We start from the raw sequence: 14,209 nt of genomic DNA, 5'->3' as shown, positions 1-14,209 counted from the left end.
TTTCATGGGCCCAAAAGATATAAGGGAAGTATTCTAAACTTTGGCTCTATTGACATTCTGGACCATATAATTTTTGGTGGTAAAAGACTGTCCTGTACATTGTAGGATGTTTAGCAGCACCTCTATATTCTACCAGTAGAACCCCTTCTACAGTTTGACAACCAAAAATGACTCCAGACAGTTTAGAATAATTTTTCAAATAATGGGTTTGGAAGCTTCAGGAAAGTAATTTGAGGGTACTTGATATTAGACTACTGTTGCTGGTTTGTTTAGAAGGCAAGAGTCTTTGGAAATTCTAGGAAGAAAATGTCCATAATGGAAGTTAGAAGATTGGCTTTAGAGGCCGGCTGTTTACTTGTTGTTGTTTGTACTTTGTTACAATGATGATATGGAATACTTTTACAAGACTAACACTTTCTTGCTAGCTAGTTTTGTGGTTTTTGAAGCAGTAAGGTTAATTGAGGATTGGGGCTTAAGAAAGTACTAAAACTAGGAAGTTTCAACAGGGCAAAGGAAGACGTAAATTGAAGTTTCAAAGAAATCTGAGGGGACTTTAATAATAATGACAATACAGGCTCCTTTACCATGTTTTTGGAATTGTTTTTCCTCCCTGATTTATTATTATTATTCACCTCCTTTAAATTTATGCCTAGTTATTTTATTATTTATGATGTAATTTTCAATTTAATTGTTTTCTTAGTTTCTCTTTCATTATTAGTTAGTTTTCATTTCTTTATTACTGTATAGAAATACAATGGATTTCTGTATATTAATTTTGTATCCTTGTGAACTTACTGAATTCATTTATCCATTCCAGCAGTTTTTTTGGCCAAGGAAACCAAATGGAGAGTTTTGGATCTCTTAGCCTTCTTTTCTTGCTTGATTAAAAAAGGGCTAGGGTGGGATACCTTGATGACTCCATTGTTAAGTGTCTGCCTCAAGTCCCTCATCTACCTCCCTGCTCAGTGGGGAGTCAGTTTCTCCCTCTGCCTGCTGATCCTCCTGCTTTTGTGCTCTCTCATTCTCTGAAAAATAAATATATAACATCTAAGAAAAAGGAAGAAAGAAAGACAGAAAGAGAGAAAGAAAGTGTTAGGGTGCCTGGGTGACTCAGCCAGTTAAGCATCTGACTCTTGGTCATGATCTCAGGGTCCTGGGATCAAGCCCCCTTTCAAGCTCCACACTCAGTGCAGAATCTGCTTGTCGCTCTTACTCTCCCCTCCCCCTGCTTGCATGCACTCTTTCTCAAATAAATACATAAATAAAAATCTATACACAACATTTTGGATAGTATTCTCCAAAATTGGAGAAATTTAATTAATTAATTAATTAATTAATTAATTTTAAAATTTATTTTTGCAATGCTTCTTGACCACAATATTCATTAGATACCTAGGAAAAATTACCAATCAAAAGATCCACAATTTATAATACTAGCTTGCAATTAGGTTGTTTTAAAGTGAGATATTTGGAAATTGTGCCTTAGAGACTTTGCTTCTTTTTTTGTTTCTGAAAACAAGTTTTATTTAAATAAGGGTTTAAATATATTACATAACATTAAAACTGAAGGGAAAAATATACCAAAAACCAGTCTGTTACTTTACATGGCATTGGGCAACTGTCCTTAATTGAGTTGCAAGTTCTGCAGCTAGCTACATGACTGACACATCAGTTTGAAGTTTGTTGCCTTGTCAAAATCTTAACTCGGATAGAAGTTCGGCCTCACATTCTTGTGTTTGGACATCGATTAGGTAGGATATGTCTGGTGAGAAAGATGTTCCCATCTGTGATCTTGAGGCTGTGGGCTGGATTAAAACATCACATTACTGCTTAGTTTCAGGCCCATTACTGCCAGGTGCCTACTGCTTGACCACTATTTAAATGCGGAAGTTTAAAACTAGACAGTTTATTGCATACACTAGTCCAAGTTAAAAGCATACCCCAGATGGTTATATTATACCATCTGTGGGATTTTTGAACTTGTGACAAGGGACAGAAGGGAAATTCTACTCATTGCAAGGAAATCCTCACTTAAGCTTAAGTGAGCCAAAGCTGTTGAAAACCCATGAAACTTCAGCTAGTTATCCATAGCCGGTCTAAACTCTACCAGAAACTGGCATATGTTTTTGTGTTGGTCACCCTGTGGTTGAATTACTTCTCCATATTTTGGTTGCTCAATTATAGTACCATTTCCATAAATTTCTTCTTAAAGGCCTTCTCTAGTTTTTTTTTTTTTTAATTGTAATCATCAGTGATCCCTTGGACAGTGGTAAGGGTCTTCCTGCTGTTTCTTGGTTGAATTCTTATATGGATATAATCATCAGTGCCAGCACAAAGCAGATCATCATCCCTACTTGCATCAGCAAAGGGGTTGAAAGAGTGGAGATTCTGAATAGTGGACATGCAATATGATCAATTTTCCTTGGTGGAAACAGCCTTTGGAAGGTGGTAGAGGGAAAAGGCAGCAGGCCGGGTGGAAGAAGCTTTAAGTGATTCTCCCAGGAGTACTAAAAGTTGAATTACCCTTCAGAAACACCCTAAATTTGGTCAAAAGGGCTGGGCTTTTATAATAACCATTGGATGTGATTACCTGAGAAGAGGGCCTGTTTTCAGCTTTCTTCAGGCAAGGATATCCCTGATGGACTTTGAGAGTTGAGGATGACAGCATTCCTACAGCTGGGAGTCCTTCATTCCTGATAGAATTTTAGTTAGCATATCACAATACCGACTACAAGAACACATCTATGGAATATTCTAGATGCCCTTATCTCAATAAGTATGTATCAACATAGGAGATAACCTGAAGAAAAAGGAGGGACTGAATTTTAAAAAGGTTAATTTTGTTGGAATAAATGAGCTTTGATATCAGAAATAACCTGTATGAAGTTGGAGTTTGGATTTTCTCTCTGTTGAAATGACAGTTTTGTTAGATTTTTGATCAAAATTGTAAACAATGTTTATTCTTTAATCTGCCTTAAAAAAATAAAGTTTATAATTTTATCTTTACCAGATCTTTGATTACTTGTAGTTCAACCTTCTCATTATTAAAAGAGTATTGCTAGTAATTATGTAATCCTCTGCATTTGCCTTTAGAAGTTCTTGTTGCTACCTGGGTTAAACAAATAATTATTGAATTTTATTTAGGAATAAAATTCTTATTTAGGAATGTGCTTGAAAACCTTCTGGTGTTTCAGACAAAGTTCCCAAAATTCAACCTTCAAATGAAGTCTTTTTGACTAATAGTCTTGTTTGTTTGGTATGTCAAATTATATAAGAAATTCTGTCAAATAAGTGCTGATAAATCTTCTTAGATTATATAATATGGTTGAATGTTAGAACTCCTTTAGAAATTGTATAAAATTCTTGGGGGAGACAAGATGGCGGGGAAGTAGGAGGAGGCGCCTTTTCAACCTGTACCCTAAAGAAAGCTGATAACCTACCAAAGGACTCCGATCACCCATGAAATCAGCCTGAGATCAGAATTATACACATCTGGATCTCTACAGGAGCAGAAGATGCCAGTGGGCAGGTAAAGCAGAGTGGGAATGTTGGACTGATATCAGAAGATAAACAAAAGGGGGAGGGAGCCACCAGAGGTGATCGATTGGAAATTAATACCCCAATACAAGAGTGCCCTGTGTCTGGGGACCAGCATTAACTTGGAGTCTGTTTGAAAGCACTCAAAAAGATCAAAAGATTGTGGGGGTGGGGGAAGGGGGGAGAAATTGTGGGAATTGGGGCGGGTAGGGAAAGGGGCTTAAGTCCCCGGACCCAGGACAGCCTCCCCTGGTGCTGAGCCAGAGAGAATGCAGGCGGAGAAACCAGGTCTTGGTCCCTGAGCCACCAGTGCACCTGAGAATGCATGGGGTCTGGCTCCTGTGAGGGGCTGGGAGCCTCGCCAGATGGCCGAACCTGAGGTGCATGCGCTCATGCGCGAGCATGCGTGCCTCACACCCTCCCCCGCGAGAGGTGCTGGCCATCCCGATGCTCTTAGACCCTGTGTGCACCACCCAGTGCTTTCAGACCGGAAGGACCAAGCACAGCCCGGCGCTCTCCGACTGAAAAGACCAGGCACTCCCAGCCCCATCCAGCGGGAAAATCTCAGTGTGCGATCGCTGCTTGGAACCTCTCTGGCAGTCTGGAACTGCCCTGACAGCTAGCTGCTCCCTTGGTTTTGGGTACAAGGAGGAGATCCTGCATCCCCAGGGACTGTGACTCAGAACCTGCTCTGCCAGCAGCTCTGCAACACACATGGGGAGCAATCTGAGGCTTCTCTCTGAGAGGGTGGTTGGGATGCAATTTGCTTTCCTCTAAACCTCCAAAAACCATCAAAAACAGTCAAGGTGAGAGAAAAAAACCCCAGAAATAAACAAACATAAAAACATCCAGAGAACAAAAGCCTAAAAAACCGGTTTCCTCAGAGCCCACCCCTTTGAGGGGGGTGGGAGGATTTAACTCAGGGAACATCATTGACTGAAAACCCACCTGGCAGGCCCCTCCCCCAGAAAACCAACCAGGAAGAGGAAGAAAAAAACAAGAGAACAACCACCACTACTTTATAGATACAACTTTTATTTTTAACTCGTTCCCACTATACTGGTTCATTTTTTTTATATATAGATAAAATTTTTAACCTATTTACCATCACAGTGAGATGTCCAGTACATTAAATTCCACAATAACCTTCTAACCTGAACATTTGATTCATACACCCGTGTTTTTCTTTTGCTTTTCTATTTTTAAAATTAAAAAAAAATTTAGTTTATTCTTTTTTATATTTTTATTTTCTAATATTCAAATACACTTAAACTTCAAGGTAACTCCCTTTCCCCAATGAATGCTACCCCTTTAGGTAAACCAATTTTTAATCCCTCTTTATCTTAGGAGAGTTGAGTCCTTTAACAAAGATATCAAGATACATCCAGGAAGAATCAAAATAACTTTCCCCACCCACACTGAGAATTTATAACCACTCTCCCATCTTTTCCGTCCGCCAGTGTTTCTGTGTATTTGTGTTTGTCCTGATAGTATATAAATCTTATACTTGGTGTTCTTTTTGATGAGGTCCTTCCTTTTTTTTTTTTTTTGCTTTTATATATATATATATTTTCTCTTGTCATATACTTTTATCAGTTTTTTTGTTTGTCTATTTTTGTTTGTATACATCATAAATCTTACCTTGGAGCCCATTTGGGCTGAGCCTTCTCTTTTATCTTCCCCCCTTTTCCTCTCTCTCTCTCTCTCTTTTTCTTTTCTTTTTTCTCTCATTTGGATGGGGAATCCTGATTGCTCAGAAGTGTTCCAGGGTGCACCTTGACTACACCACAGTCAATACATCCAGCTACATCCGTTCAGTCATCTTTCACCAAAATGACTAGGAGGAGGACTGCCCAACAGAAGAAAAATACAGAGGATGGACCTTCTGCAACAGAGCTAATGGCTATCGACACAGACAATATGTCAGAAAAGGAATTCAGGCTAACAATTATCCAGGCAATAGCTAGGTTGGAGAAAGCCATGGATGACCAAACAGAATTGATTAGGACAGAACTGAAAGCCACCAGGGATGATGTTCACAATGTTAGGGCAGAACTGAAAGCCACCAGGGATGATGTTCACAATGTTAGGGCAGAACTGAAAGCCACCAGGGATGATGTTCACAAAGCTCTCAGTGAGTTCCAATCTAATCTAAATTCTCTAAAAGCTAGGGTAACTGAGACAGAAGATAGAATTAGTGATCTGGAGGACAAACAGATAGAGAGAAAGGATCAGGAGGAAGCCTGGAGCAAACAGCTTAGAAGCCACAAAAACAGAATCAGGGAAATAAATGATGCCATGAAACGTTCCAGCATCAGAATTATTGGAATCCCTGAAGGAGAGGAGAAAGAAAGAAGTCTAAAAGATATAGTGGAACAGGTTCTACATGAAAAATTCCCCAATCTCACAAATGGAACCAGCGTTCATGTACTAGAGGCAGAAAGGTCTCCCCCCAAAGTTATAGATTCTTAAAAAAACATTGAGGCACCTGATAGTAAAATTGAAAAATTATAATTGTAGATATAATCTCTTGAAAGCCATGAGGACAAAGAGGCTCCTTACCTACAGAGGAAAGCCCATCAGAATAATGTCAGACCTGTCCACAGAGACCTGGCAATCCAGAAGGGGCTGGCAAGATATATTCAAGGTACTAAATGAGAAGAACAAGCAGCTATGAATACTTTATCCAGCAAGACTGACATTCAAAATGGATGGAGAGATAAAGAGTTTCCAAGACCGGCAAGGCTTAAAAGACTATGCAACCACCAAGCCGACACTGCAAGAAATTTTAAGGGGGGTTTTATAAAAGAGAAAAAATCCTAAAAATATCATTGAACAGAAATAAAGAGACAATCTACAGAAAGACTTCAAAGGTAACACGATGTCTATAAAAACGTATCTATCAATAGTCACTCTCAATGTGAATGGCCTAAATGCATCCATAAAATGACACAGGGTTGCAGATTGGATAAAATGACAGGACCCATCCATATGTTGTCTACAAGAGACCCATTTTGAACCTAAAGATACACTCAGACTGAAAGTGAAGGGATGGAGAAGCATCTTTCATGCCAATGGGCCTCAAAATAAGGCCAGGGTAGCAATTCTCATATCAGATAAATTAGATTTTAAACTAAAGACTGTAGTCAGAGACACAGAAGGACACTACATAAAAGGACTATACACCAAGATGATCTAAAAATTGTAAATATCTACACCCCTAATATGGGAGCAGCCAATTACATAAGAAAACTATTAATCAAGATAATGAGTCATATTGATATGAATACATTAATACTAGGAGATCTTAACACGCCTCTCTCAGTAATAGACAGATCATCCAAACAGAAAATCAATAAAGAAACAAAAGCATTGAGTGACACATTGGACCAGATGGACCTCATAGATATATACAGAACATTCCACCCTAAAACAATAGAATACTCATTCTTCTCAAGTGCACATGGAACCTTCTCCAGAATAGAACACATACTGGGTCACAAATCAGGACTCAACTGATATCAAAAGACTAACATTATTCCCTGCATATTCTCAGATCACAATGCTTTGAAACTGGAGCTCAATCACAAGGAAAAGTTCAGAAGGAACTCAGACACCTGGAGGCTAATGACCACCTTGCTTAAGAATGCTTGGATCAATCAGGAGATCAAAGAGGAACTTAAGCAATTCATGGAAACCAACGAGAATGAAAACACTTCGGTCCAAAACCTATGGGATACAGCAAAGGTGGTAATAAGGGGGAAATACATAGCCATCCAAGCCTCCCTCAAAAAAATTGAAAAATCCAGAATACAACAGCTGTCTCTACACATTAAAGAGCTGGAGAACCAACAACAAATCAAACCAACTCCACACTTAAGAATGGAAATAAGATTAGAACAGAGATCAATGAGGTAGAAACCAGAGATACAGTAGAACGTATCAATGAAACTAGAAGCTGGTTTTTTGAAAGAATCAATAAGATCAATAAACCATTGGCCACACTAATCCAAAAGAAAAGAGAGAAAGCCCTAATTAATAAAATTATGAATGAAAAGGGAGAGATCACAACGAACACCAAGGAAGTAGAAACAACCATTAGAAGTTATTATCAACAGTTATATGCCAATAAGCTAAGGAACCTAGATGAAATGGATGCATTCCTGGAAAACTATAAACTCCCAAAATTGAACCAGAAAGAAATTGAGAACCTGAATAGACTGATATCTAGTAACAAGATTGAAGCAGTGATCAAAACCTCCCAGAAAACAAGAGCCCTGGACCTGACGGATTTCCCGAGGAATTCTCTCAAACTTTCAAAGAAGAAATAACACCAATTCTCCTGAAGCTGTTTCAAAAAATTGAAGCAGAAGGAAAATTTCCAGACTCTTTTTATGAAGCCTGATCCCCAAACCAGGCAAAGACCCTACCAAAAAGGAGAATTTCAGACCAATATCACTGATGAATATGGATGCTAAGATTCTCAACAAGATCCTAGCAAACAGGATCCAACAGTACATTAAAAAGATTATGGACCATGACCAGGTGGAATTCATCCCTGGGTTACAAGCATGGTTCAACATTCGCAAATCAATTAATATGATAGAACAAATCAATAAGAGAAGAGAGAAAAACCACATGGTCCTCTCAATTGATGCAGAAAAAGCATTTGAAAAAATCCAACATCTGTTCTTGATTAAAACGCTTTAAAGTATAGGGATAGAGGGAACATTCCTGCACTTCATAAAATCTATCTATGAAAGACTCACAGCAAATATCATCATCAATGGGAAAAAGCTTGCAGCCTTCCCATTGAGATTAGGAACAAACAAGGATGCCCACTCTCACCACTCTTGTTCAACATAGTACTAGAAGTCCTAGCAACAGCAATCAAACAACAAAGAGAAATAAAAGGTATCCAAATTGGCAATGAAGAAATCACACTCTGTCTTCACAGATGACATGATTCTTTACATGGAAAATCCAAAAGACTCCACCCCCAAACTACTAGAACTCATACAGCAATTCAGTAATGTGGTACAAAGTCAATGTACAGAAATCAGTGACTTTCTTATACACTAACAAGGAAAATACAGAAAGGGAAATTAGAAAATTGATTTCATTTACTATAGCCCCAAGAACCATGAGATACCTGGGAATAAACCTAACCAAAGAGGTAAAGGATTTGTACTCAAGGAACTACAGAACACTCATGAATGAAATTGAAGAAGACACAAAAAGATGGAAGATCATTCCATGCTCTTGGATCGGAATAATAAACATTGTTAAAATGTCTATACTGCCTAGGGCAATCTATACTTTTAATGCCATTCTGATCAAAATTTCACTGGTATTTTTCGAAGAGCTGGAGCAAATAATCCCAAAATTTGTATGGAATCAGAAGAGACCCTGAATTGCTAAGGAAATGTTGAAAAATGAAAACAAAACTGGTGGCATCACTTTAACCAATTTCAAGCTTTACTACAAAGCTGTGATCACCAAGACAGCGTGGTAGTGGCATAAAAACAGACACATAGACTAGTGGAACAGAGTGGAGAGCCCAGATATGGACCCACAACTTTGTGGTCAAATAATCTTCGACAAAACAGGAAAAAATAAACAGTGGAAATAAGACAGTCTCTTCAATAAATGGTGCTGGGAAAACTGAACAGGTATATGTAGAAAAATGAAACTCGACAATTCTCTTACACTGTACACAAAGATAAACTCAAAATGGATAAGAGACCTCAATGTGAGACAGGAATCCATCAGAATCCTAGAGGAGAACATAGGCAGTAACCTCTTCGATATCAGCCACAGCAACTTCTTTCAAGATATGTCTCCAAAAGCAAAGGAAACAAAAGTGAAAATAAACTTTTGGGACTTCATCAAGATCAAAGCTTGTGCATGGCAAAGGAAACAGTCAGCAAAACAAAGAGGAAACCCACGGAATGGGAAAAGATATTTGTAAATGACAGTACAGACAAAAGGTTGATATCCAGTATCTATAAAGAACTCCTCAAACTCAACACACACAAAACAGATAATCATATCAAAAAATAGGCAGACGATATGAACAGACACTTTTCCGATGAAGACATACAAATGGCAATCACACACATGAAAAAATGTTCATCATCACTAGCCATCAGGGAGATTCAAATTAAAACTACATTGAGATACCACCTGACACCAGTTAGAATGGCCAAAATTAGCAAGCAGGAAACAACATGTGTTGGAGAGGATGTGGAGAAAGGGGAATCCTCTTCCACTGTTGGTGGCAATGCAAGTTGGTGCAGCCGCTTTGGAGAATAGTGTGGAGATTCTTCAAGAAATTAAAAATAGAGCTTCCCTATGACCCTGCAATTGCACTACTGGGTATTTATCCCAAAGATACAGATGTAGTGAAAAGAAGAGCCATCTGTGCCCCAATGTTTATAGCAGCAATGGCCACGGTCGCCAAACTGTGGAAAGAACCAAGATGCCCTTTGATGGATCAATGGATAAGGAAGATGTAGTCCATATACACTATGGAGTATTATGCCTCTATCAGAAAGGATGAATACCCAACTTTTGTAGCAACATGGACGGGACTGGAAGAGATTATGCTGAGTGAAATAAATCAAGCAGAGATAGTTAAGTAGTATAAGGTTTCACTTATTTGTGGAGCATAACAAATAACATGGAGGACATGGGGAGATGGAGAGGAGAAGGGAGTTGAGGGAAATTGGAAGGGGAGGTGAACCATGAGAGACTATGGACTCTGAAAAACAACCTGAGGGTCTAGAAGGGGCGGGGGTGGGTGGGTAGGAGTTTGGGGGAAGAAGGTGGTGGGTATTAGTGAGGGCACGTGTTGCATGGAGCTCTGGTGTGGTGCAAAAACAATGAACACTGTTATGCTGAAAATTTTAAAAACAAAAAAAGTAATTGTATAAAATTCTTAAGTTTTTAAATTATCCTGGTATACCAGTAAGTTATTGTAATTCTAATTATTGAAGTCTTGTGCATCACAGAATTTTTGTCAACTGCATTGTAATGATAAAAACAGGTTTCTTGTACCTTTAAGATTATAAAACTAAAATGAGAATTTCTGGAACCAATGAGAAAACTGCATTTATTTATTTATTTATTTTTGGATTGCAAGAAACAATTTATTAAAATTTATACACTACCCAAAGCAGTATACAGATTCAAAGCAATCCCTATCAATATGCCAACATTTTTCACAGAACTGGAACAAATATTCCTAAAATTTGCATGGACCACAAAAGGCTCTGAAGAGCCAGAGAAATTTGAGCAAGAGAGCAGATCAAAATAAATTAAACACCTAAATGTGAGACCTGAAACATAAAAGTCCTACAAGGAAACATGGGCAGTAATTTGTTTGACGTCAGTTGTAGAAGCATTTTTTTTAAAGATATATCTTTTTTAAAAATATTTTATTTATTTACTTGTCAGAGAGAGAGAGCACAAGCAGGGGAGCAGCAGACAGAGCAGGGAGAAGGAGAAGCAGGCTCCTGGCTGAGCAAGGAGCCCAACGAGGGACTTGATCCCAGGATCCCAGGATCATGACCTGAGCTGAAGGCCGATGCTTAACTGACTGAACCACCCAGGCATCCCTAAAGATATGTCTTATTTGGCAAAGGAAACAAGAAAAATTTTTTTTTTCCATTTTATTTATTTTTTCAGTGTAACAGTATTCATTGTTTTTGCACAACACCCAGTGCTCCATGCAAAACGTGCCCTCCCCATTACCCACCACCTGTTCCCCCAACCTCCCACTCCTGACCCCTCAAAACCCTCAGGTTAGAAAACTGCATTTAAATAGACTCTTGGTTTGAAATATGGGTGATCCTTTAATGTTTGCTTTTTCAGATTTAAAGCTATCCATAACTCAGAAATTTATTACATTATTCCTTTGTAAACAAATATGAAACATTTTTTCTCCTTACCTGATCTTTCCAGAATTCAGAAACTCTAAGTATTCCTATATTTTCATGGCAGAAATTTATTTGTATAAATTCAATAGGAATCTGATCTCCTTATGATAAGATGGAACTAGAAATTTGGTTATATTACAAAGGCTTTGACTGGAATTTCATATTTGTGAGAGATATCCATAGACAGATATGACCAAACAGCTTTAAGGAACTAAACCTGACTTTCTAGAGACAATAACGCCCTTTGGAAAAATCAGCCTGGTACTTTGCTAACAAAGCAATTTGCTTTACCAGGGGCAGGAAACCTAGGATATTCTGGTGACATCGTGAAGAGGAATTTAACCAAATCTATGTATTACAGGTCAAGCCTGATGGCAAGTATTTCACTTGACTTCTGAGCCTCAAGAGGCTGTTAAAAGTTTAATTTAAAATTCTTTATGAAAAGTTCCAGTAAGGCCAGATTAGAAAAAAAAAAAAAAAGGCCCATATGGTCAATTACTATTAATGCTGTGCTTATATAAATAGTTAGGCCAAGTTTGTTAACATTGGACTTATTTTAAAAATAAATCCATTGTGGGGTGCTTGGGTTGCTCAGGGGTAAAGCCTCTACCTTTGGCTCTGGTCATGATCCGAGGGTCCTGGGATCGAGCTCCGCATCGGGCTCTCTGCTCAGCAGGAAGCCTCCTCTCTCTCTGCCTGCCCCTCTGCCTGCTTGTGATCTCTGTCTGTCAAATAAATAAATAAAAAGTCTTAAAAAATCCATTGTAATTTGGTTATCTTTGTGGAAATAAGGGTTATTTTATTTTAATTTTTTAAAAAGATTTTATTTATTTATTTGTGGAGCATAACAAATAACATGGAGGACAGGGGATATGGAGAGGAGAAGGGAGTTGAGGGATATTGGAAGGGGAGGTAAACCATGAGAGACTATGGACTCTGAAAAAAAGCAAAACATTAATTACAAATAGGCAGAGAGGCAGGCAGTCAGGCAGAGAGAGGGAGAAGAGGGCTCCCTGCTGAGCAGAGAGCCGGATGCGGGGCTCGATCCCAGGACCCTGAGATCATGACGTGAGCTGAAGGCAGAGCTTAACCCACTGAGCCACCCAAGCACCACAATAAGGGTTATTTTAGAGGGAAATTGTTTTAATAACACACCTTTATAGATATCAGATTAGATATTAGATATTAACTAATTTTGAGTGTTTGTTTTTTGCCTCTAAAATTAGACTGCATCCTGAATTGTTCTGGTTTCCTCAAAATCTGGCTTTCTCTCAACAGGTTTCCAATTTTCTCCTATTCTCTTGACATGGGATCATTGAGAAATAAAACTGCCCCTTTTCCTGAAACCGTGCAGAGTAAAGCTAGAAGTAAACTTCAGAGAAGCTACCACAATGGCCATGTTTAGACAAACTGCATGTATGCCATTTCTATAGGCTTCTCAGAAAGATCACCAGAGATATATAGATAATGAAGTAAGTTTATTGCAGCCATCTTGATTTTATAGATCTGCCATTGGAAAATCTAGATTGAGATGTTCATGGATGGAAACAGTTTTATGGATCAAAGACAACAAAGACCTGGAGGCAGTAGTGACTCATCAGCTACTGTCCACTACTGAGGGCACTAGAAGTTGGACTGACTGCCTAATGGAACAAAGGGCAGACTTGGCCACCAAGCAGGTAGCCTATACAAAGACTTTAAAACTCTTTATAATGACTTTAGTACGAGACACAGATTTAATTAAATATAAGTCCCAACATTTCCAGGAAAACAGATGGAATAGGAATTTGAACACTGTGATGGCACTAAAGACAGCCAGAAATATAACATCTTATGGAAGAAATACTTAACCATATTCACCAAAGCACACATTATGGATAAGATACTACTTATCCTACAATGGATCCAGAAGTATGTTTTGAATTGCATTCTTCAGAGAACTGTTCAAAAAAGGTGACATTTGACATTTTTTTTTTAAAATAATTCTAAGACTGGGTCCCCACCAGTTCCAAAATGTATACAACTTGAGAAGGCTGCCAGGTGGATATTACCTTGCTGCCAAAACAATAGGTAATTCCCAATATTTGCTAGTATTTGTACACACCTTTATAAATTTGGCTGAAGCTTTTCCATGCCATCCAGAGAAGACTTTAGAAGCTGCCAAAACAGGTTTAGGTAAAACAATTCCTCAGTTTGGACTTCTGCTAACAATTGTGAATGAGCATTTGTGATAAAAGTCACACAAGCAGTCTCCAATACTTTGGGCATTCCATAAAAATTACATACTTTCAAGAGACCCCACCAATTGGAAAATAGAAAAAAAAAAAAAAGATCTCTGGCAAAGATATGTCAAGAAACTAACTTTACTTGAAGAAAGCCTTGCCAGATACCCTACTATAGTTAGAGTGGCCTGTAGAAGTAGGCTTGGGTTAAGCCCCTATGAAATGTTATACAGAAAACTTTTTCTGTAGTTTTCATGACTTAGGAGTGTCTCACAGGAATCATAGTAGGGAATTGTATCAAAGCACAAAATCTTAATGCAGAATGTTGGCTTTTAACCTGGAATTAAAGAATTAAAGAATACTTCTAAGTGCATGCAGAAAGATTTTTCTAGCCTCAATCCTCAATTCTTGCCCCATTTCAACAGGAAATAATTACAGGAGTCATTGTCCCAATTCCCTTAAGAATAGGAATGATCAAAAGATAGTGGGGATTTGAACTGGTCACCAAAA

The 14,209-nt window shown here is 38.3% G+C and overlaps 1 pseudogene; it reads right to left on the bottom strand.

Moving 5' to 3' along the window:
- Window positions 1-2,403, bottom strand: part of LOC123935792 — a 31,885-nt pseudogene extending 29,482 nt beyond the window's left edge.
- Window positions 2,404-14,209: the final 11,806 nt, after the last annotated feature.

The sequence above is a fragment of the Meles meles genome, chromosome Y (genome assembly GCF_922984935.1).
Source record: "Meles meles chromosome Y, mMelMel3.1 paternal haplotype, whole genome shotgun sequence".
NCBI lineage: Eukaryota > Metazoa > Chordata > Mammalia > Carnivora > Mustelidae > Meles > Meles meles.
This window is presented reverse-complemented; position numbering and strand designations above follow the sequence as displayed.